The following is a 21,744-nucleotide window of genomic DNA, read 5'->3' as shown; positions in this document are numbered from 1 at the left end:
AAAATAAAGCCCCGCTTCTGCTCTGCGGGTTTCCTGCGTTTGCGTTTTCCCTGGACAAAGCCAAACAGAACAGACCTTCCTGGGATTTAACTTTTTCCTTCTCGTTCAGTCACGGGCTTTTTTACACGGCAGGGTGTTGGCCACCTGTTCTTCCACCACCGTCTCTACCTCCTCCTTTGTGGCCACGGCAATGTCACAGCCGTGCGTGGGGGAGGGGAGCAGCCAGGAACTCGGCTGCAGTGCTTTTTTTTTTTTCCTCCCCCCCCCCCCCCCCAACACACAATAACCTCCCACAGTGGTCTCTGGCACTTTCCCCTGCTCTTCCCAAACGTGACCGCCCCAAACTCCCCATCTCCCCTTCCCCAGGGAACAGGGACCCCCGGCCGTGGGGTCTGCGCTCCGGGGAGAAGTTTATCCCTTCGCCCCTGAGATGAGATGCTCTGTGCAGCCGGGAAGGCGGCCCGGAGGCCGGCCGGCCGGCCGGGCGCGGGGAGGGAGGGAGGGAACCCGAGGTGCGGGAGCGGGAGCGCGGGGAGAGGGCGAGCAGGGCGCCGGGGGGAGGGGAGGCGGCGCGAGGGGAGCCACCTCCGCCCCCCGCCGCCCCGCGGGGCAGGCAGCACGGCCCGCGCCGGGCCCGCGAGCGTCCCCGCGGCCGGCCGCCTCCCCGGCGCTCGGGGAGGAGGAAGGAAGGGGTTCCCCGTCCAGGAAGCAGTACCAGCGGCGGCCGCCTCTAGCCTCACCCTGCTCAGCCCCGCACCGCCTAGTCCTCAATCCCCGCCGCAGAAACAGCCCCCCTCACCCCCCGCCACACAGCGCCCGGCCCCCGCGACCCTCCCGCCCCGCCGGGACCCCCAATTCATTCACTCGCCGCCGGCCCCGCCCGGCGCGGGCGCGGGCGGAGGGTCGGGTCCGGGGCAGGCAGGGGCCCAGGAGAGGAGGTCTGCTCTATCCATACCTCTCTCCCGCACCCGGGAGCCGCCGCGCCTCTGGCCCCCGCCGCCGCCTTCAGAGCCCGCACCGCGCTCGCGCCCAGTCGGAAATGGCGGGGGCCCGGAGTCCAGGCCGAGCAGCCGCCGCCGCCGCCGCCGCCGCCACCGCGCCGCTCTGCCTCTGCCTCTGCCGCCGCCGCCGCCGCCGCTGCTGCCGGAGCCGCCGCCTAGGGGAATCGAGCGCCGAGCGCACCGATGAGCCGGGGGCCGAGCGGCCGCGCCGAGGGCAGGGCGATCGACGCGCTCGGCGCTCGATTCCGCGCGGGCGGGCGCGGCGGAGGGCGGTGTGGGAAGAAGAGGGAAGGGAACGAGGCGGGCGGGGAGGAGGAGCGGCGGGGCCGGGCCCGCGGAGGAAGGGGTGGCCGGGGCGGCGGAGGGTGGGGGGGAGGCCAGCCGACGGGGCGGGGCAGGGTGGGGGTGGGGGTGTTACTATTGGACCCACGCGGCGGCCCGCTCCTCCCCCAGGCTCTCGCCGCAGAGCCCCACCCGCAGCCGCAGGTTCGGACCCAGCCGCCTGTGGTCGGCCGCACGCACGCCACCCGCAAGCCGGCCTCACCCTGATCGCGTCTACGAGGAGAAGCTGCGAAAATCCCGCCGGCCCCCCGGGATCTGCCGACACTTGTTCACATCCACGTACTGTCATTTACTGCCCGTAAACAAACAGGCAGTCACCCCGCGGGGGAGGGGGAGGGCAGGGGGGGAGGGGGGGAGAGACAGGGCAGACGGCCCCCCACCCCAGGCCTTCCAGATCTTGGCCGGGTTATAACCCGCCTCACACACTGAAGCTGGTTGGGAACCTAGCCCCGAGCCCTGACAAACCTGCCGGACCTTTTTATCACTCACAGGGTCTGTTGTTTTTTGCTTTTGCTGTTGCATCACTCAGGTCACTCCAAGCTGGGACCTCACACACACCCATTGCCCCTGAGGGCACCATCAGAAGGCTAATTATTTTTTAAGTAGAAATGTCCTGGATGGTTTGGGACGGGAGGAGGATTATTCAAACATTAATTAGAAGATGGAGATTCATCAGGTAACATTCAGGGAGTGAACACATCGAACAACGGGACAATGAAACCTGCTAAGCCGTACCCAGAATCTGCTGTGGATAAACTAGCTAGAAACGAGGTAGATGGCCCACATCATGAAACAGGAACAAAACCATTCTTTTAGATCCCAAGTATTATGGCTGTTCATCCACCTCACACCAACTGTCGTCCTTTTTTCCTTCTCCTTCTGCGGAGTGTGACCAGCAAAACTTGTTTTGTCTCCCTCTTATACCAATTGGTACCCCGGTAGAAGAGGCAGAAGAGAGGAAGCGGAACACACATCCACTCTAAATCCCCAAAGCTCCCTCCAACACCTTACAAATCTTTGTTCAAATGTGTTCTAACGTGTTCTTCCCAAAAGATCATCTGTGATATTGGATCTCTCCCTTCCCTCAAACCTATCTTCCTGCTTTTTTTTCTAGAGCAATTATCACCTAATATACTATGTAAGCTGTGTGTGTGTGTGTGTGTGTGTGTGTTTTCTCCTACCAGAACATAAGCTCCATGACGGCAGGGTTTTTTTTTTGTGTGTGTGTGTGTGTGTTTTTTTGTTTTTGTTTTTTTTTTGGGGGGGGGGTGTTCTTTTTTTCTTAGAGCTGAATTCTCAGTGCCTACAATAGGCACTTGATAAATAGTGCAATGTTGATGTTGTGTACTCTCCTGAAATCTGTGATTCTAAATCTGTACTTAGTTTAAGTGCGTTAAACTAGTTTAATCTCTGTTTTCACTTCTTACAAAATCTGTCCTTTAAACCACACCCCTTGAAGTCTAGAAAAGGGTCTGCACACAAAGGACACAATGAGTCTTAAGTGAATGAATTTTCACTTATTTGTATGTTGCTTTGTAGTCACTTAAATATGAATCACTGATTTATTTTGTCCAACTCCAAGTACATGATGAGCTTTTGTCCTCTCTTTCAGCTGTTAATACAATGTTCTCCCTGTAGTTAGTCCTCCATAAATCTTAAAAGGACAAATATAGATGGGGAGAGGGGGCTGGGGAAGGGGGGAACTTTATATTGCACTTTTATGCTGATTAAGGAAATTCTGGCATTAGCAGAAACCTAATCCATTCATATGGTCTCAGTTATCTCCCAGCGTCACCTCACACACTTTATCTCTCCTTCCTTTCACATCTACAGCAATGCGCACATAGGCTATGTCAAGCCTTTCTGCCAGTCAATCCTGCGTGCTTTCTCAGAAGCCAGCAGCCTCCCTAACACTTCCTTCACCCTGGGCTTAGAGCAGTGGATTTCAAAGGTAAGCGCTTCATGAAGCATTTGATATACTTTCAAAAATGCCAGTTCCTAGGCCCCTCATCCAAAGATCCCGTTCAGTTGGTCTAAGGCAGTGGTTGGCAAATCCAGGCTCTCGAGTCACATGCAGCTTTTTGGCCCATTGAGAGTGGCTCTTCCACAAAAGACCATGGCCTGGGCGACTCTGTTTTGAAGAAATGGCATTAGAAGAAGTTTAAGTTTAAAAAATTTGGCTCTCAAACGAAATTTCAATCGTTGCACTATTGATATTTGGCTCTGTTGACTAATGAGTTTGCCAACCATTGGTGAACCAGAAATCTTCATTTTTATCAAATCAGGTGATCTTAAACCCGTGGCCAGCAGTCTATACATTGGGAAACTTTCATCCAGATACTCAAATTCTCTCTTTCCCTCTGGGAAGCTGCGCTTTCTGCTTTTGAGTGCGGGGGGCCTGATGTGGTGGTGTCAGACATGGCGGGGATCTCCCTTTTCCGCGTCCTGCATGGAAAGAGAGGTGAACGAACCAGTTCTAAGTGGAGGCGGCCAGGGATTGAGAAATATTAGAAATAAAGAGAGAAGACACAGAGATATTTTTTTTAAGCTGGGAGCTGCGTGGGCCGCCATCCCTTCTGCTGGAGAGGCAGGAAGACAATGACGACCCCTCCCGGGGCATTTTTTTTATATCCCCAATTCCAGGAAGTAACACCAACTTATTTGCATTTTTTTAATTCTTTTTTTTTTTTTTAATATATTTTGTTGATTTTTAACAGAGAGGAAGGGAGAGAGATACAGAGCTAGAAACATCGATGAGAGAGAAACATCAACCAGCTGCCTCTTGCATATCCCCTACCGGGGATGTGCCTGCAACCAACGTACATGCCCTTGACCGGAATCGAACCTGGGACCTTTCAGTCCGCAGACTGACGCTCTACCGCAGAGCCAAACCGGCTTCGGCTTATTTGCATTCTTAAGTAGGCCCTAGCATGTCTGGATTTACATATCTAGTCCCGCCCCTGCCGACACCTGGGCTGACATGAAGGCCAAGCTGACAACATGTCTACCATCTTAGGGAAACATGTTTCCAAGGTGTGGCTCTGCCTACCCCTTGCGTTCAGCTGACGATAATTAAGGAAAATTGCCCATGTGCCTTCCCAGGTGGCCCTCTTCATTTGGGGGCTTTCTCTTTCTCACCCCTGGTGGCTGCATCCTACAGTCTTCCTGGCTCTCCCTTTCGTTGCTCTCCCCTGGGACATGCACAGTGTCCTGTACTGTGATCACGATGGGAAAAGACTGAGAAGGGTAACAAAAAAGTGCGAACCTGAGGATTCCAGGCTTGCTCTAAGATGCAACTGCATTTCCACCCTCTCCCATCACCCTCTTCTGGGAAGGCAGCCACAGACACACGTGCACATGCCCACATCCTTTGATCTTGTTTTATAAAGATCACCCTGGCCCTTTCCTTTAAAACACATGTGTCAAACACAAGGCCCGCGGGCCAAATCCAGCCCGCCAGGCCTTGCAATGTGGCCCGCACCACGCTGTCATCACTGCACTCCGCTGTCAGTTTATGACATTGTCAGTTTATGACTGTTCAGTAAACCATTCGGCCCACGATTTAGGCTGGATTTTAGATTTTGGCCCCTTCTCTGATTGAGTTCGACACCCCTACTTTAAAAGGTACCCTCTTCTGCGGATATAATCAAAGCAAACCACAGGAATACCCTTGTGTTAGTTGGGCTCTTATGTAAAATGTCAGGCCATGTTCAGAGCACTGGAGACTCTGAGGGTTTATTTTAAGGACATAAGGACATTTCAGAAAGCCTTATCATCCGCCTGAACTACTGCTCATTCCAAGAACCAACTGCAGTTCTTGCAGTCCAGCAACAGGCCGGGGTGCCTTGCTCATCCCCTCATTAGCAAGCATCTATTGCTCATACTAGAGGAATCTCGCCATTCTCCTGAATCAGCATCTCTCTGCTTCTTTCCCATATTGGTCTCAGCTTCTGCTACCTCTGCTTCTAGTGACTACTCTCTATGGCTTACATTTAAAACCTCCCAAGAGAGAGGATCTGAATACATTTGTCATTTCACTAGTCAACAAGAAAGGTATTTATGGGACACAAGTTTCCTAATCGGTGGCCAGCCTGGTTTAGAGACCATTGCCTTTGGGTCTATAGTGGAACTCACTTTATAGATTTAACATGACTCCAGCAGTAAAGGCATCTGGGAAATGTTGGACTCTCTGTTTAACCTTCTGTGACTGTTTAACTCTCTGCAGCCTCCAGAATGTGGCCCAAAGGTAAACGTTAGGCCCTAGGAAGGAGGTTAATGGATGTGTAGAGTGTGGAGAACTGTGTGATGTTATCTGTTAACTTAGATGTGCATTGTTCTTTGTAGTGATCTACGTGACTACCCACCATCCGCTTTTTACTGTTATCCTTGTAAAAAAGAGACCCGGGCCTGGGAGGGGGTAGATTCTTCCCACAGGCCACCACCGGGAGAAGACAGCTGCTTTGCCCAGGTAGGTAAAGCTCCTATGAACTTGAATAAGGCGCCGTAACTGTCAGGGAAAGTTAATCAGGAGGAACCACCTCTGGATACTTTTGTGGACTCGATGTCAGTTTTCTCACATGGGAAATTCGTGCCACTAACTAGGCGTTATTTAATTCACTTACCCAGCATATATCTCCTCTGACTCTTATTTCATTTCACTTTGTATTCTTTTCTTGCATGATCTGTTTTCCCCAGTGGGCAGTTAATTCTTCAAAGTCCATTCTGATTTTAGCTCTATATCCTATAGCTCTTTGCACAGATTTATGTAGGACCTCTATAAATTTTGGTTAACGTGGGTGAAACCATAACAAACCTTCAGCAGTCTCTACATAGTCACTTCATTCTTATCTAGCCCAAATCCTAGATCATTTCTAAATGAATACCCTGTCCTCATCGAAAATGCCTGTCTGAAATCAAATTCCCCTTCTTAATCCTCCCAAACTAATAACCCCTCCCAAGTTCTCCATCTTACATGAAGGGCATGATGGTCCTTCAAAACTTTATATTAAAAAAAAATAATTTTTAACCCACTCTGCATTCAAATTGATTAAAATGAAATTAATGTTTAACCCACTCTGCATTCCAATTGATTACAGCTCCCTTATTGTATTTCCTAAGCATTTTCTCTTATCTGCCTCTTCCACATTCTTCCCTTCACACCTGAACTTCTGGAACGACTTCCTCATGACTTTCCTGCATCCTGGCTTTCCGCTCTTCAATTCAGGCCATCTGCTGTTGCCAAAGATTGCCAAATTAATCTTCCTTACGCATGTCTTTCATCATCGTCAAACATTTCTTCTGTACCTTCTCCATTTAGGCTGCACTCATACAGATTATATATTTTAAAAGCACAAAGAATTAATAAGCTTAGTACCTAAAGATGATGATAAATTCCTTAGAAATTTAGTGAGGAATGATCCCTGGTATTAGGTAAGCCTTCACTAAGAGTGAATCTTGCTTACAAATCTTAATAACTCTTTGTATCCAGTTGAATCAAGGCCAAATTCTTGGTACCTAGCTTTTGATAGCAACTATTGTCTGGCACTATCCTGCCCTGTGACTTTGTCTCCCACCTTCTCAAAGCAGGTACTCTCTCCTCCTCAAGCAATCCTCCTCTCGACAGTACAAAACTAGGTAACTGTGTCTTCACTCCTTTTTCACCCAGCATCTTTCAGCCTCTGTCTTTGCTAAAATTCTCTATTTCAAGATCTAGAACAAATCCAACCTCCTTTGTGAAAGCTTTGTTAATTATGCCATCTTTTCAATCCATCTATTATTTCATATGGGTTACTTATGTCTCCCCCAAGTAAATTCTAAGTCCTAGAGGCGAGAGCCATATCTTAAGTATGTGAACCCCACCCACACATACAAACATAGTCCACTGTAATTACTCAGTAACTACACTAGTACATGTAAGGTCCTTATCAGCAAGGTAAACACAATGAAAGCAATGCTTGAGAAAGATTAAACGGTAACAAATGCAGAAAAGATCAGAAAGAGAAGAGACCTCAGGGAGGGGTTTTGTGAATGGTATAACAGTACCTGGTGGCAGTGGGAATTGTACACTGGATAAATTTACTAGTCATGTGAGCTAGCACAAATCCACGAGTCTCTGCAAGCTATGCATTTAAAAAAGGAGCGATGCCATAAGGTACGATTTGTTAAACTCCAATGAGCCAGACAAGTTTCATACACTGCTTTCAACAAAGAACAAATCAATCCATCACTGTCCACTTCTCTTCTTCACTGCTACCGCTACCTTCCAAGCCACCATCCATTGTCCCTCTCCCAGGGGGACAGTCATCCGTTAATGGATCCCTTGCTCTACACTGGCTTCCCTACAATCCATTTCCCTGGGCAGCCAGACTGAGTCTTCTCAAAATGCAAATTGAATCATGTGACCAGATCAAGCTCTCCAAAGGCTTTTCATTGCTCTCAGAAGAAAATTAAAGTGCATTTAAGTCATCTCATGCTGCAGTTTTTACCTACTTCTGAACACATCACGTGTGATCCCTTTCCTCACTAGACTCCAACTACACTAGCCACCTTTTTCTTCCCTTTACGTACCACGTCACCTTTTTCTTCCCTTTACGTACCACGTTCATTCCCTCCTCAGGGCCTTGAACTAGCAATTTCCTCTTCTGAGGATGCTCCTGCCTGCGTACCTCTTCTTGATGTCGGGTGTCAGATTAATACCACCACTTCCGGCGAGATTCCCCAACACCTAGCCTACATCAGCACTCCCCTCCCTATTCTCTGACTTCTACTCTCCAACAAATTACTCCTTCACACAGAGACTTGTTTAATCATGCTGATCATACCTGAAATTATCATGGTTGTTTCTGTGTTTGCTTGTCTGTTTTCTCCCTGAAATATAAACTTCATGAGCCAGGGAACACTGAATCCTCCATATCCAGAGAGACCTAAGAACATAGTATTCACTTAATAAAAATCTGTGGGTATGCTGCTCTGAAGAAAATAATAGGACTAATAATCCTCTCTAAGTAAGGACTTTGCAAATAGTCTTTTGCTTTTGTTTCTAGCTCCCTAATACAATAGTATTTCACTGAATGTTTTTCTATTTAGAAATATTAGAAATCACTAGTATTTTTAAAAAATCCCTTCCTTCTAATTCTTTTTCTATTTAGAAATATTGGAAATCACTAGAATTTTTTAAAATCTCTTCCTTCTAATTCGCCAAGAAGGTACTCATTGGACAACCCATTGATTACAAGCCTGATTTTCCTAGTTGTTGACTTTTTCCCTTAATCAGTTATTAAATATGTTGTAAAGTACTTTTATTCCATCCATGGTAAAGCGCATTCATATAGGGGTTTATTCGTGCACATGAATTTAATATTTTAGAGTCTAGAGGCATTAGATCCCTTTGGGATCAGGCATCTAATTTGGTATCCATATGTCCTCAGCTGAAAGAAGCCAGTCACCCTTTTGCTAAATTCTTCTACTCTCGGTGGAAGATGTTTGCCTTGTCAAATGTCCCTTGAAAGCCAAGATGTAGGAGTTTGTGAATGTACCAAAAAGAATAGAAGACCAGTCTTTCACATGCTGAGAACTCGAACATCTTTGTTTTCACTGACAGAGTCATAATTCTTATATTAGCGGTCTGTGAATGTGTGGAGAAGTTGCAAATGGAAATATAAATGATTATTTCATTTTATTCTGAATTCCTTTCATTAACAATTGTAATGTCTTCATAAAATAATTCTATGTAATAATTCTATGCACAAACTTCAACAAACATAAATATTACCATTTGCCTTTAAGAAGCCCATGTTAGTGCATCTAACATCTTAGTAATAATCATTCATTCAGTCAGTCAGTCAGTCATTCAGTAAGTATTTATTAAGCAGTTACTATATGCTAAGTACTCTTTGGGATATTTGTTCAGTGATTCACAAAACACAAAAATCTCTGCCCTCTTGGAGAGTACATTTAAAAGTAGTGGTTCTAAGGTTTTCAAAAGTAGTGGGTTTCAAGATCCTTACATACACTTAACATGCATTGACTTCCTTGTTTAATTCACTTAAAATAACAAAAATAAACTCATTACATCTTAACATGAACAACATCTTAATGAAAATAATTATAGTTTGAAAGGTAGTGAGAAGAATAACATTGCTTTAACATGTTTGCAAATCGCTTTCATGTGTGGCTTGAAAAGAGAAGTAAGTTCGTCTTGCATCTTCTCCTGGATCTGTTCAGAAAGCACACATAGCTTCTAGAAAACGTCACCGCACACTCATAAGAGAAATGAAAGTGAAAAAAGAAAATAATATCTTGCTATTATTGTGAATACAGGTTTGACTTTGCAGATCTAAAAATGTCTTGATTGCTTCTCAGCCTTTTGACTAAGATAAAGTGAAGTACAAATGCCTTGAAACCCCCACGAGTGCCTGGACTATACTTTGAGAATTGTTCAAAAGAATTTTTATTTTTATGTTTTGCTAATAAAATAAGGCCAAATTTAACAGAGACCAATGCAATAATTAGCTTTCCTAAATTTATCATTTTACTTCTCAGGACCAGCTCTCTGAGTCTCTGTGAGATGGCATCGATTGATAATGGTGATCAGGAGAAATTATTGCTAAGATAATTTACAGAGGTAAAACAGATGTCCCAAATAATGGAGTTCTTTGCAGTCATTGAAAAACCTTTGTCCTTAGGTCAATTTTGTATTATTAATGATCTCAAAGTACTTACAGATATTAATTAATTGAACTTCCAGGATGCCAATGAAATGTTTCCAAATAACAGATTTTATGCATTTTGCAGATAGTTTAACTGATAGAGTAGCAGTTTGTCTTGGCTTAAAGGAACGTTGTGAGCAAAACCAAATAATTGTCATGTATTTTTTTGTAACTATAAATACACTATATGTTCTCTAGATTGTTTTAATTTACCAGGTTTGTTAGTAACATGGATAATGTTGTAAAGTTACTACTTTTTATATATATATATTTTTATTGATCTCATAGAGGAAGGGAGAGGGAGAGAGAGAGAAACATCAATGATGTGAGAAACATTGATCAACTGTCTCCTGCACACCCCCTATTGGGGATCAAACTCGAAACCCAGGCATGTGCATTTAACCATGACCCCTAGTTCATAGGTCAACACTCAACCACTGAGTCATACCACCCAAGTAGAAAGTTACTGCTCTTAATATCTCAACAATACTTGGTTTCTTTTATTTTTCTTCCTTCATTCCTTTGTTCCTCCCTTGCTCCCCTCCCCTCCCCGTGTCCTTTCTTCCTTTCTTTCCCTTTTTCGGGACAAATACCAAAACTCCTCAGACACTAAATCTTAGCCCAGCTCCATAAAACACCTTAGGTCTCTAGAAATCATCACTAAGTGACATCATATTCATATTGTATCCCATCTACCGATGTTCAAGTCAGTCACAATAAAATCTTGTCACTCCTCCAAAAGGTTCCTATCGCATTCTAAGGCAAACCCCTCACAATGGCCCACCAGAGACCCCCTTGGCTTCCTAATCACATGTCCTCCTCCTCTTTCCCTTGCTTGCTCTTTTGTTGCCACACTGGCTTCCTCTTGCCCTCTGGAGAGACCAGCAGACACTCACTTCAGGGTTTTGAACGCGCTGTTCCTCCTGCCTGGAAGACTCTTTCCCCCGGATAGCTACAGAATTCTCTCCCCAATTCCTTCAGGTCTTTGCCGAAATGCCACTTCCTCAGTGAGGTCCCTGATCACCTTGTTTGAACTGTAATTTTCACTCCAGAACTCTTGTTTCCCTTTACCTGCATCCCTGTCTCCATGGAAAGTATCACCATCTGTCACACAATACATTTTTTTGCTCAAGATCTGTCTTTCCTCAACTAGAAACTAAGCTATACAAGAGCTAGAATTTGTATTCTATTCCTGTTGAATTCCTAAAAGTAGAACACATAGTATATTCTCAAGAACATTTGTTGAATGAAAAAAGTAAAGAAATCCTAAAGTGCATATTGATGGTGTGTCAGAATAAATAAGAATGTGGCCAACCAAGAAAATAAGTAAAAATATAAATGCATGATTCCAGAAAATCACCCTGAAACATGCGGTTACCTGCACAAGCTCAGACAAATGAGCTGCTGTTTCTCCTGGCTTCAGAATGGTATGCAGCTTGTACTGTTGTTGTTTTTTGTTTGTTTGTTTGTTTTGTTTTTGTTTTTTTGTTTTAAAGAGATAATCTTTTTTTTAAAAGTATTTTTATTGATTTCAGAGAGGAAGGGAGAAGAGGAGAGAGATAGAAACATCAATGATGAGAGAGAATCATTGATCAGATGCCTCCTGCACACTCCATACTAGGGATCCAGCCCACAATCGGGCATGTACCCTTGACTGGAATTGAACCCAGGACACTTCAGTCTGCAGGCCAACCTTCTATTCACTGAGCCAAACCAGCTAGGGCTGTACTGTTTTTTAAAAGTTAAGGGTAGGACTACCTAAATGAGTTTTGTTAATAGATAAAATTGTGATCAGTGTGCAAATTCTCATGATGTTATATGAAAGAAGGCATTTAGCCACCATTAAACATCTTTTGCATATTTCTTGTTTTCTCTTGATGAATAGAATAGCACTTTTAAACCTGTGTGCCACAAGAATTTTTAAAACATGCAAAACCTCACTATTTAGTCAGGAGCACTGACCTCTTTTCCCTTAGACTGTCAAATAAACAGCCAACACAATAGCTGTTTGGTGTGAATGACTCAAAAGGCTGAAAATCGCTGGTTTAGAATATCTATTACCCCGAAATCAGTTTTAGGAACAAAAACAAACAAAGTAAGTCCTCAATAACCAAACTAATTTTAAAATCAACGTGTCTTTTTGTTGTTGTTGTTGTTGTTTTTGTTTTGTTTTGTTTTTTGTTTTTGTGATTCACTGTGCTTACACATAAAATTAAAGAGCATGGCCCTGTCCAGGTTGCTTAGTTGGTGAGAACATCATCCCAACACACAAAGGTTGTGAGTTTAATCCCCATTCAGGGCACATACAAAAATAAGCCAATGAATGCATAAATAAGTGGAACAAATTGGTGTTTTACTTCCTCTCTCTCTCCCTAAAATCAATCAATAAATTTTTAAAAAATAAAAGAGCAAAATTCTATGCAATTGTATATAATTGTTGATAGAGCTTGAAAACAGAGGTTAGAATGAGGAAATGCACTAGTCTGTGTCTCGTTGAGACTGGGAATGTGCACATGAATGGGTGGTGGGGGAGTAAGTTGTGTGTGTACTTTGCTGACAATGAGTAATGCTTGGTGGTGATAACATCATCAGTCTAGCTAGCAGTTCTCACCGAAGCCAGGTGTTGTGAGGTGTTTAATTATGAGGAGATACACAAATCATCTGTGACTAATACTAACGCATTTCATTCTTAGGTTGGCTTTAAAAAATTTAACTCATGTTCAGTTATTCCTAGCACCTGGTTCCAGACTGACATGGGTTCTTGTATGCTTTCTTGAGTGGGAGTGGCAGCTAGTTCCCACTGGAGGATGTGATGGATGTGATTACCTTCATTTATTGGTGTCTCAGGAAGACTGAGAGTCATTGGGCAAGCAGTTTTTCTAAGGAAAATCCAAAATCCTACCAAATGCCATAAAGAAAAGAAGAGCCTTGATGGCATTATCAATAGACAGTTGGCCCATCTTTTTCAAATCGTTCTAGAGTGGAACATTTGAAAACCATTCATCATGACTTTGCATTCAGGTGGTTAGAGTCAGGCTGCTTCAATGCATGGGCATTCACAGTGTGAAATGTGAATTGATAAAATTCCCAAAGGGGCAGTGTCAGGCACTGGGACATTAACACATGAGACTCAACATCCCAAGGTAGGTTGCTTTCGGTTTTCTTTCAAATCTAAGAATTTTCAGAGCACCTGAGAAAAAAAGCATTACTTTGTAAAAAGAGTTTGAGACTGGCTAGGTTTCGGTAACATCACTACCCAAAATAGTAAACAATATGTGGAGTGGTTATTATTTTTCCTTATGTGCTGTTGAAGAAACAAGCTGTTAGGGGATTTTGCATCTTGCATGCAATCTTGTTGCTATAAATTAAAAGATGCATAGTGTTGGCTGTGTTATTAACATATCATAAGGAGCTATTCCATGTAAATAAATAATGAAGCTGTATATAAATGCAAGACACTAAGACAAATACTGGATAGTAACACTGAAAAGTCCATGTAGTTTTACAATGATGGTAATCCACATTAGTACCTTCCACCTGGGCTTTTGCACTGAGTTCTAACTTGATTTTACCTTCTTCAAATCCACTTCATATACCATTTTCAGATTAATCCTCTTGAAGCACAATGCTGGCATTCCTCCCTTGTATACAATTCATAAATACCTAAGGATAAATACCTACAGAATGAAGTGCAAACCCGAATCAATGTTCCCAACCTCTTTTCCCACTAACATTCCCCTTCTGATGCTTTACTTGAAGCTAAGCTTCTTTAGTTCCCTATTTGTCCCACTATTATGACTTTGTCCACTGCCTGGAATTCGTGTTTCCATGTCTGAATCTTCCCTAATCCTCAAACCTTTGCTAGGACAGGTTGTAATGGGGAAGACGGCTATGCCCAGGTGTAAGACCTATTCCTTGGGTTTATGGGAAAGTGAGTACCTTCAAAGATGCAATCCTTTAACTACTATTTTCATTATGTTCTCTCCAGTGTGTTTTCATCATAACCTTAAAAAATTTCACAACAACGTAATACTTTTAAAACAGTTTAAAAGTCTCAGATTTAGAGCATATGTTTGCAGCAGTCCTGCCCTTCACTCCTAACTAAGCACCCTCTGACTTCAAGGCTCTACTCAGATGTGTCTTCATAAAAGCTTATCTCTGATTCTCTCAGCAAGAAATAATTCCCACTCTTAACTCTCATTATACTTTACCCATCTCCCTTATTCAATATTCATTCAAATATCTGTGGATCTTCTCAGTGTCTGATGGTGAAATTGCAAGATAAGGATTGTGCTGCCAAGTATTTAACCTTTGATCCCTCCTACTGTTTTGTAGTGTTTGGAGGGACCTTCTCCGTGAGCAAGAATAGGCACACCCAGGTTAGCTTGTAGCTACTAGGAATGCATTGTGAAGGTCCACAGGAAGTAAAAGGAAGAATAGTCTCAACAGTCAAATCAGCAGAGAACAGAACCTGAATCCAGGACATAGCAGTGCTTGAGACCTTCCAGGCTGAGAAGTTTTAGCCACCTGCTTAGCTAGCCAAGCCCATTCTTTCAACTCCAGTAACACATCCTTGCTCGCTCCTTATTCTACTTTTCTGCTGTCACAATAGCTTCATAACCTTCTGTCTCTGCTTCTTCAACTCTAGCCATGTTACAAACAAACTGACTCCCCCTGCATGTCTCACATTCAAACTTCCGGAAGGTGAACTTAATTAAGCGAGCCACTGAAGGAATTGGTTTTGAACTCCATTCTCTGGAAGAGCTTGTTCCTTAGAACGCTTCTGGGTTTAGGTGTTGGTTTCAGATTCAATCATTCAAAATATTGAGAAGAATATGCATACCATAGGCATAAAGAAGCAACCTTATGCTGTTTTTTCTTTGGAGGAGGCCATGAATAAATGAGGCAATCAAAGCTTCTTTGCATACATATATTTATTATAGTTGCTTATAATATTTCACATCCCCTACATGTAAGCCCCTTAAAGAAATAACTGTGTTCTATTCATCTTTGCATCCTCCATGGAGATAGAGAGTAGCTTAGTACCTGGCACATAGTTTATGCCAAGTTTATACCCTGAATATAAATCCTATGCCTTCCAACAAAATGCTATAAAACACATCTGTAATTGGTTATCCTCTAAGATGGTCATGTATTATGCCTGTTCTCAACAGCAGTTAACACTGAAATAGAGTTTCACTGTTTTTGTATAAAGTTCTAGCCAGAAGGGTGCAAAGCCAATGGTGGGAGTTGAAGGCATGGGGCGTTTGTCAGTTTGCTTTTTCTCCACTGTGGAATATGTTATAAAGATTTCACTACAGCCTACGGCCTCTAAATACATAAAAAAGGCTGAGTTAATTGGCAGCCAATGTTTTAAATGCAGTCAAAAAGAATTTCAGGGGTGGAGCAAGAATGTAAAAGAAAGTTTATCTTAGATCCCGTAACCGCATTTCTAGTCCAGCTCTGACTTGACAGCCATCCAGGGGGGCCATATGAAGATACCGACGACATTCTAAAACCAGAAATTTATGAAAGCATTTTCTGTTGTATTTTTCCCCCCTCTCTGAGTAGTTGGTTATTTCTCCTTCTTCTTCATATCTCTAGATAGTATTTTTTAATTGTAGTCCCATGCTCACATAAAGCAAAACATTTTTGTTTTGTTTTTGTCTGTAATAATACTCTCCTAGAACCTTTTTATTACTAGGTTCTTTCTCATATTCACTTTGCAAGATTTCTTCATTTCTCTAGCACAAATTATCTATAAATATACTTTGTCATACATTTTTTCCATGTGCATATTTTTTTTAGTAATAACTCTTTTCTGAAAAGAATGCCAATAAAGACAAGTCCATAAAAAATGTAAAATGTTTATGTAAAAATCTCATTTTACTTTCAAGTCACTTATCAAATGTGAATGCTTTCACCCCAGAAGAGAATGATTTATTTTCCTTTCCTGCATGATTTCCTCAGTGTGTGAAAGGAGAAACACAAAATCATTTTGTTATACATTTTAGTATGAAATTTTTTCATTAGAAACACTGCTACTTGAACTGGAAGAATGAGAGAAATGAATGTTACATGTACAGTTAGAAAAATTTTATGGGTATGTGAAACAGCACCAACACTTTTTAGAGAAGATTCTAGTCTAAAGCACTAACAAAATAAAAAAATGAAGATTTCTGCCTTTCTACTGGAAGAAGAGATTGAATTATTTCAGACTTCTCTATTTCAGTGTATGATCCATCAATTTTAATTTCTTGAGTTGACTTCAGAAATTATCTATGTAGTTTCTATATTAATAGTTTGTTACCTAAGAAATGCAGACTTTTGTAACATAGCGCTTCAATATTATACATAATGTATGACCACCATCAGTTTCAATTTATATTCAGTGAGTCTTTGTTGCAAAGCATCCATGCCATTAACAGAGATAAACATATTTACCCCAAACTTTGCATTTTCTATGATAAAACCAATAATAGTCCAAATGGCATTCTGTTTTGTCACTAAATGTTCTTGTGTGTTTTTTGTTGTTGTTGTTGTTGTTCTTTGCAAATTAAGCTATGTTATTCACGTGCATAAACTGATATTGTCAACATGCAGAGAACCCTTCAAGAATCTCAATATACTAGTAATCCACCATCTGTGCATTGCTCTTGCAGGAATCTGTGGGAGCTAACAATAGGTTTAGAGTCAGAGGTACTCTTATAGTTGAAATGTTCTACTAAAGAAGTTATTTTCTGTGCTTACTTGGGAACAAGACTCCTGTGATGTGAAATTTAATAGCATTATTTGATTTCAGTTTAGAAGATAATTTTCTTTCCTGTAAAAATAATTTTTTAAAGACTAAGCCAAGGGATTTTCAAGGTAGGACACACGTTATTTTATGACAGTAAGAAATATAAGCATAACTAGAAATTGAGTCTGATCCTTAACTTTCTCATTCATGTGTATAGTGTAGGATTATGTGGTGAAAGTCTTTGGCAACTTTTGACTTCCTGTCTCTTCTCTAATGGTAAAACTTTCCTTTAAGTACTTAGAGCCATTTTCAAAAATTAGGTCCCCTTAGGAACTGAGTAATCTATAAACTCCCTTTCTCTGGTTTTGTCATTTCTAAGGACCTACACCACTCTATTCTCTCTTCTCTACTTCACTTCAATATTTGATCAGAAAGGAAAGTGCCTACACCAATGATAAGCTAGATTATATTAAAATTATTTATAGATATTTATATTTGGATTTCACTGACAAATAATACAATGGGAATAGACATACTATTAAAGATATGCCCAGCCATAAAAGAAAATTAAAGTTACAGACACACTAGCAAAAAACTGACTTAGATGAAAACTTTGATTTTCATTTGAACAGGAGGTAGAAATAATTTGTTTTTATCAGTCTCCCAGCCTTACCAGAGCATGTAACAACCTGAGGATGTCCCCAACTTTCTAAAACCATCTCAAGACTAGACTTGGTACCTTTGCTCCCAACTGCTTATTCCTATAGGAACACTTATTATTGCATAGATTTATTTCTCATATACTAGAGTGTAAGCTTCTTGAGAACAAGAGTCATTTCTTATTCATTCATTCATTCATTCATTCATCCATACAACAAATATTAATCAAATATCTATTATACACGAGTCACTATTCCAAGCACTTGGGGTGCATCAGGGTAAAAATAAACTCCCTGTCCTGAGGTAGGTTTTAATCTAAGAGGTTCAGTGTTCTATTGCATTGACTTTCTCAGATCTACTTGCCCAGCTGGTGGCAAACTGCGGATCGTGAGCCCCATGCGGCTTTTTGGCCCCTTGAGTGTGGCTCTTCCACAAAATACCACATGCAGGTGTGCACGTACAGTGCGATTGAAACTTTGTGGCCAATGCGCAAAAGTTAGTTTTCGGCTCTCAAAAGAAATTTCAATCATTGTACTGTTGCTATTTGGCTCTGTTGACTAATGAGTTTGCCGACCACTGTACTTGCCTATGTGTTTTCTATGTCTCTTATCCTCTGAATGTCTTCAGCCACTGTTCCAATCCAGTCTTGCTCAGTGTCTGGTGTTTAATACATATTTATTGAGCTGAATAACTGTTTCTTTGTGTTTATTGGACATGTAGTCTGTGGCATTCCTAAAGTTAGAAAAGCATCAATCAATACATTGTTGTGAGTCCCATTTATAGGTAAGGTGGGACCTACAAAGAGAGAATGATTTGTGGTGATGACTCAGGTGTGCAGATCAGCAGGCGAGGCACAGGGTCACTGTCGCATGGCCTGCACCTGTACAAGAGGAGCTCAGGGATCTGGCTCAGCAGAACTAGGGGTGGGCAAGGACATAGAAAAGGAGTTTGAAAGGTACCAGGAAACTCCCTCCCACCACCTAAAAGTATAATAAGCCTTAAATAGCTGGGCAGAAGCCAATGAGCTGCTTGTAACTGGGAAGGTCACCCCAAGAGATACAAATTTTCTTCTTGACGTGGTGGAAGATTTCCTATCCTATTAGGATTATATTTGATATCTGGAAATGGAGGTTAGGGGTTAAAGGAGGATGAGGTAGACAATGGATAAAGAAGCTTTCTTAAAATATAAAGGGTAAAGGTTTATTTTTAAAGATAAATTTGAAAACACTTTTAAAGATATATATGTGTACACATCTATCCCTTTGTTCATTGCAGCATTATCCACAAGAGCTAAAATATGGAAACAACTGGAGTATCCTTCGAAAGATAATTGGATTTCTTTAAAAAATGGTACAGCCCTAGTTGGGTAGTTAAATTAGTTAGAACATCATCCCAATATGCCAAGGTTGTGGGTTTGATCCCCAGTCAGGGCACATACAAGAATCAACCAGTGAATACATAAATAAGTGAAACAATGAATTTTTTTCTCTCTCTCCCCCTTCCCCCCCCCTCTCTTTTTCTCTCTCCTCCACCCCCTTTCTCCAACTCAATTAAAATTTTTAAATTAAATAAAAAAGATGTGGTACATATATTCAACAGAATACTACTCAGCCATATAAAGATGGAATATTGCCATTTGTCACAACATGGGTGGATCTTGATAGTATTAAGTGAAATAAATCAGATTAAAAAGGACAAGAATCATATAATATCACTAATATGTGGGATCTAGAACATTGTATGCTCAAAGTGCCCTAGTCAATTTTGCTCAGTGGATAGAGCATTGGGCTGCAGACTAAAGGGTCCAAGGTTTGATTTTGGTCAGGGGTATATACCCGGGTTGCAGGCTTGATCCCCAGTGGGGGGCATGTAAGAGGCAGCCAATCAATGATTCTCTCTCATTGATGTTTCTATCTCTCTCTCCTTCTCCCTTCCTCTCTGAAATCAATAAAAACATGTTTTAAAAAAAAAAACTACAAAAGAATGAACAAATAAAACAAACAAAACACATGCAAACTCATAGATACAGACAACAGAATGGTGGTTACCAGAAGGAAAGGGGGTTGAGGGGAGGAGGAAGAGAAAGGTAAAGGGGATCAAATAGATGGTAATGAAAGGAGACTAGGTTTTGGATGATAAGCATAAAATAGAGAATAGAGATGTCATATTATAAATTTGTACACCTAAAATTTGTATTAACCAATGTTAACCTCAATAAATTCAAAAATAAAAAAACAACAGATAGAACTGGGTTTATTCTCAGGTCCAGTGATATTTTCCCCCCAGATTCTATGTTTTAGAAATTTATTTTTTAAATTAATTTTCTTCTGAGGTTTTCCATGCACAATAGAAATCTTTTAGTTTTGCCGAAACCGGTTTGGCTCAGTGAATAGAGCATTGGCCTGCGGACTGAAGGGTCCTGGGTTTGATTCCAGTCAAGGGCATGTACCTGGGTTGTGGGCACATCCCCAGTAGGGGGTGTGCAAGAGGCAGCTGATAGATGTGATTCTCTCTCATGGATGTTTCTAACTCTCTATTCCTCTCTCTTCCTCTATGTAAAAAATCAATAAAATATATTAAAAAAAAGAAATCTTTTAGTTTTAAAATAAACTTTATGTAAAAATTATGAAGATGGTACAGTCCAAGAATTTTAAATCTGTAAACTCTTGAGCAAGTGACTTAACCTATTTGATTTCTGCTTTTCTTATCTGTAAAATGGAAAACATAGTGGGAGCTGACTTTCATAGGTTTGTGTAAGAATTAGAAATAATATTTCTAAAACATGGCACACTTGGTGGTTATTCAGTGAATTCTACCTCTTATCATTGCCCTCCAGCTCTGTGATGGGGCTCTGGGAAAGACGAAAGCCACCCCTGGACCGACAGCCAGTCATTTACGGCTTTTCCGTCTCTGTTTCATCTGTCCAAGGGACACTTGGGCAGTGGCCACATCTCCAGAGTGACCCAAGTACACTCTGTTCAGGGTCAGAGACATGCCAGGGTTGGAAAAAGAAAAATCTTATTTTAAGAATTCTTGACTATGTAACTGTTAAATCGTGGCCATTCTTTCAGACAATTGACATACTTATTAGGCTGAAAGAATCCAGAATTGCAACCCTTCATAGTGTCTGGCATTCCTGCTCCACTGTCAACTGATTTCAGCCAGAAATGAGTAAGATCATATGACTCACTAATAGTGAGAGTGGCCAACTAGCCAATTGGAGAAAAACAGAGACTTTTCAAGAGAGCATTACCAGTGATACTTCAGGCTGTGTTGATAAAATGTGCATGACTAAATCACAATGGATGGTTTTAAAAATTTTATTTTCATTTGACTTTTATAAAATCTTCATTTTAAAAAAAAAAGAAATATGCTTAAAATTCACTGTATGGAAGAAATATTTTTATAGCGAACATTATTTGGACACTAACAATATGCCAGGTGCCATTGCAAGGGCTGTACATATATTTCTTCTTATAATCCTCACTACAACTCAGGCAGGCACCATTACTCTATCCACCCAATAGATATTAAAAATGACACTGACCTGGCTTGTGTGGCTCAGTGGTTGAGCATCAGCTTATGAACCAGAAAGTCACAGTTTGATTTCCGGTCAGGCACATGCCCAGGTTGCACCCAGTGTAGAATGTGCAGGAGGCAACTGATCAATGATTCTCTCTCATCATTGATGCTTCTATCTCTCTCTCTCCCTTCCTCTATGAAATCAATAAAAATATATTTTTTAAAAAGAATAGAATAGAAAATGACACTGAATTTTATTCGGAGCCTTTTTTTAATACCTATCAATAGATTAAGAACATGGTTGGTTTCTCCTTTGTTGCCAATTAATTTTCTGGAATTCAAATTACACTTATTGTTCATCACTGGAAGGAAGATTTTTTTTTTTAGAAGTTTCTTCTTTTTTTGTCAAAGAAAGGAACAAAATTTGGTAAAGTTTGAAGCCAAGCATTGAAACCCTTTTAAGAAAATATCTAATTTAACTATTTTCTAAGGAGACAGTTTCACTGTCCAAAAATACCTTTGAGTTCAAAACTTTTTTTTTAACGTCCATCAATTCCTTGGAAATAATACTAAGGTATGTAAGATGGTTAGAAATATGTACATTACTATTCTCTTAAGGCCATTTGATGCTAAAAAGAGAACTTCTTTTAGAAACTCATTTTGTTTTTGCAAGCCTATAAAATTTGAAAAATAATTTGAAGTATTTTGTGAAACATCATATTCCAAGAGATTCACCCATCCTCTCAGTCTGTTTTATTTCCACTCCTAAACT

General features: G+C 41.4%; 1 protein-coding gene and 1 long non-coding RNA gene across 4 annotated transcripts in view; one reads left to right on the top strand and one right to left on the bottom strand.

Annotated features, from left to right (window-relative positions):
• KRAS (KRAS proto-oncogene, GTPase) overlaps window positions 1–1,262 on the bottom strand; it is a 37,620-nt gene extending 36,358 nt beyond the window's left edge. Inside the window, exon 1 of one of the 2 annotated variants that reach the window (XM_084877270.1) lies at window positions 956–1,262. The gene's annotated coding sequence lies outside the window, so the exon portion shown is untranslated. The remainder of the gene's footprint in view (window positions 1–955) is intronic. The other variant, XM_084877269.1, reaches the window with a different exon arrangement.
• A 172-nt stretch (window positions 1,263–1,434) lies between these two features.
• Window positions 1,435–21,744, top strand: part of LOC311619181 — a 62,622-nt gene continuing 42,312 nt past the window's right edge. For both annotated transcript variants that reach the window (XR_014794451.1, XR_014794452.1), the window contains exons 1-4: window positions 1,435–1,622; window positions 1,873–2,114; window positions 3,177–3,294; window positions 5,688–5,811. This is a non-coding gene — a long non-coding RNA (uncharacterized lncRNA). The remainder of the gene's footprint in view (window positions 1,623–1,872; window positions 2,115–3,176; window positions 3,295–5,687; window positions 5,812–21,744) is intronic.

The sequence above is a fragment of the Pipistrellus hanaki genome (genome assembly GCF_964339955.1).
Source record: "Pipistrellus hanaki genome assembly, chromosome: 3".
NCBI classification, from domain to species: domain Eukaryota; kingdom Metazoa; phylum Chordata; class Mammalia; order Chiroptera; family Vespertilionidae; genus Pipistrellus; species Pipistrellus hanaki.
Note: the sequence above shows the minus strand (reverse complement) of the source record. Positions and strands in the feature narration are given on the sequence as shown.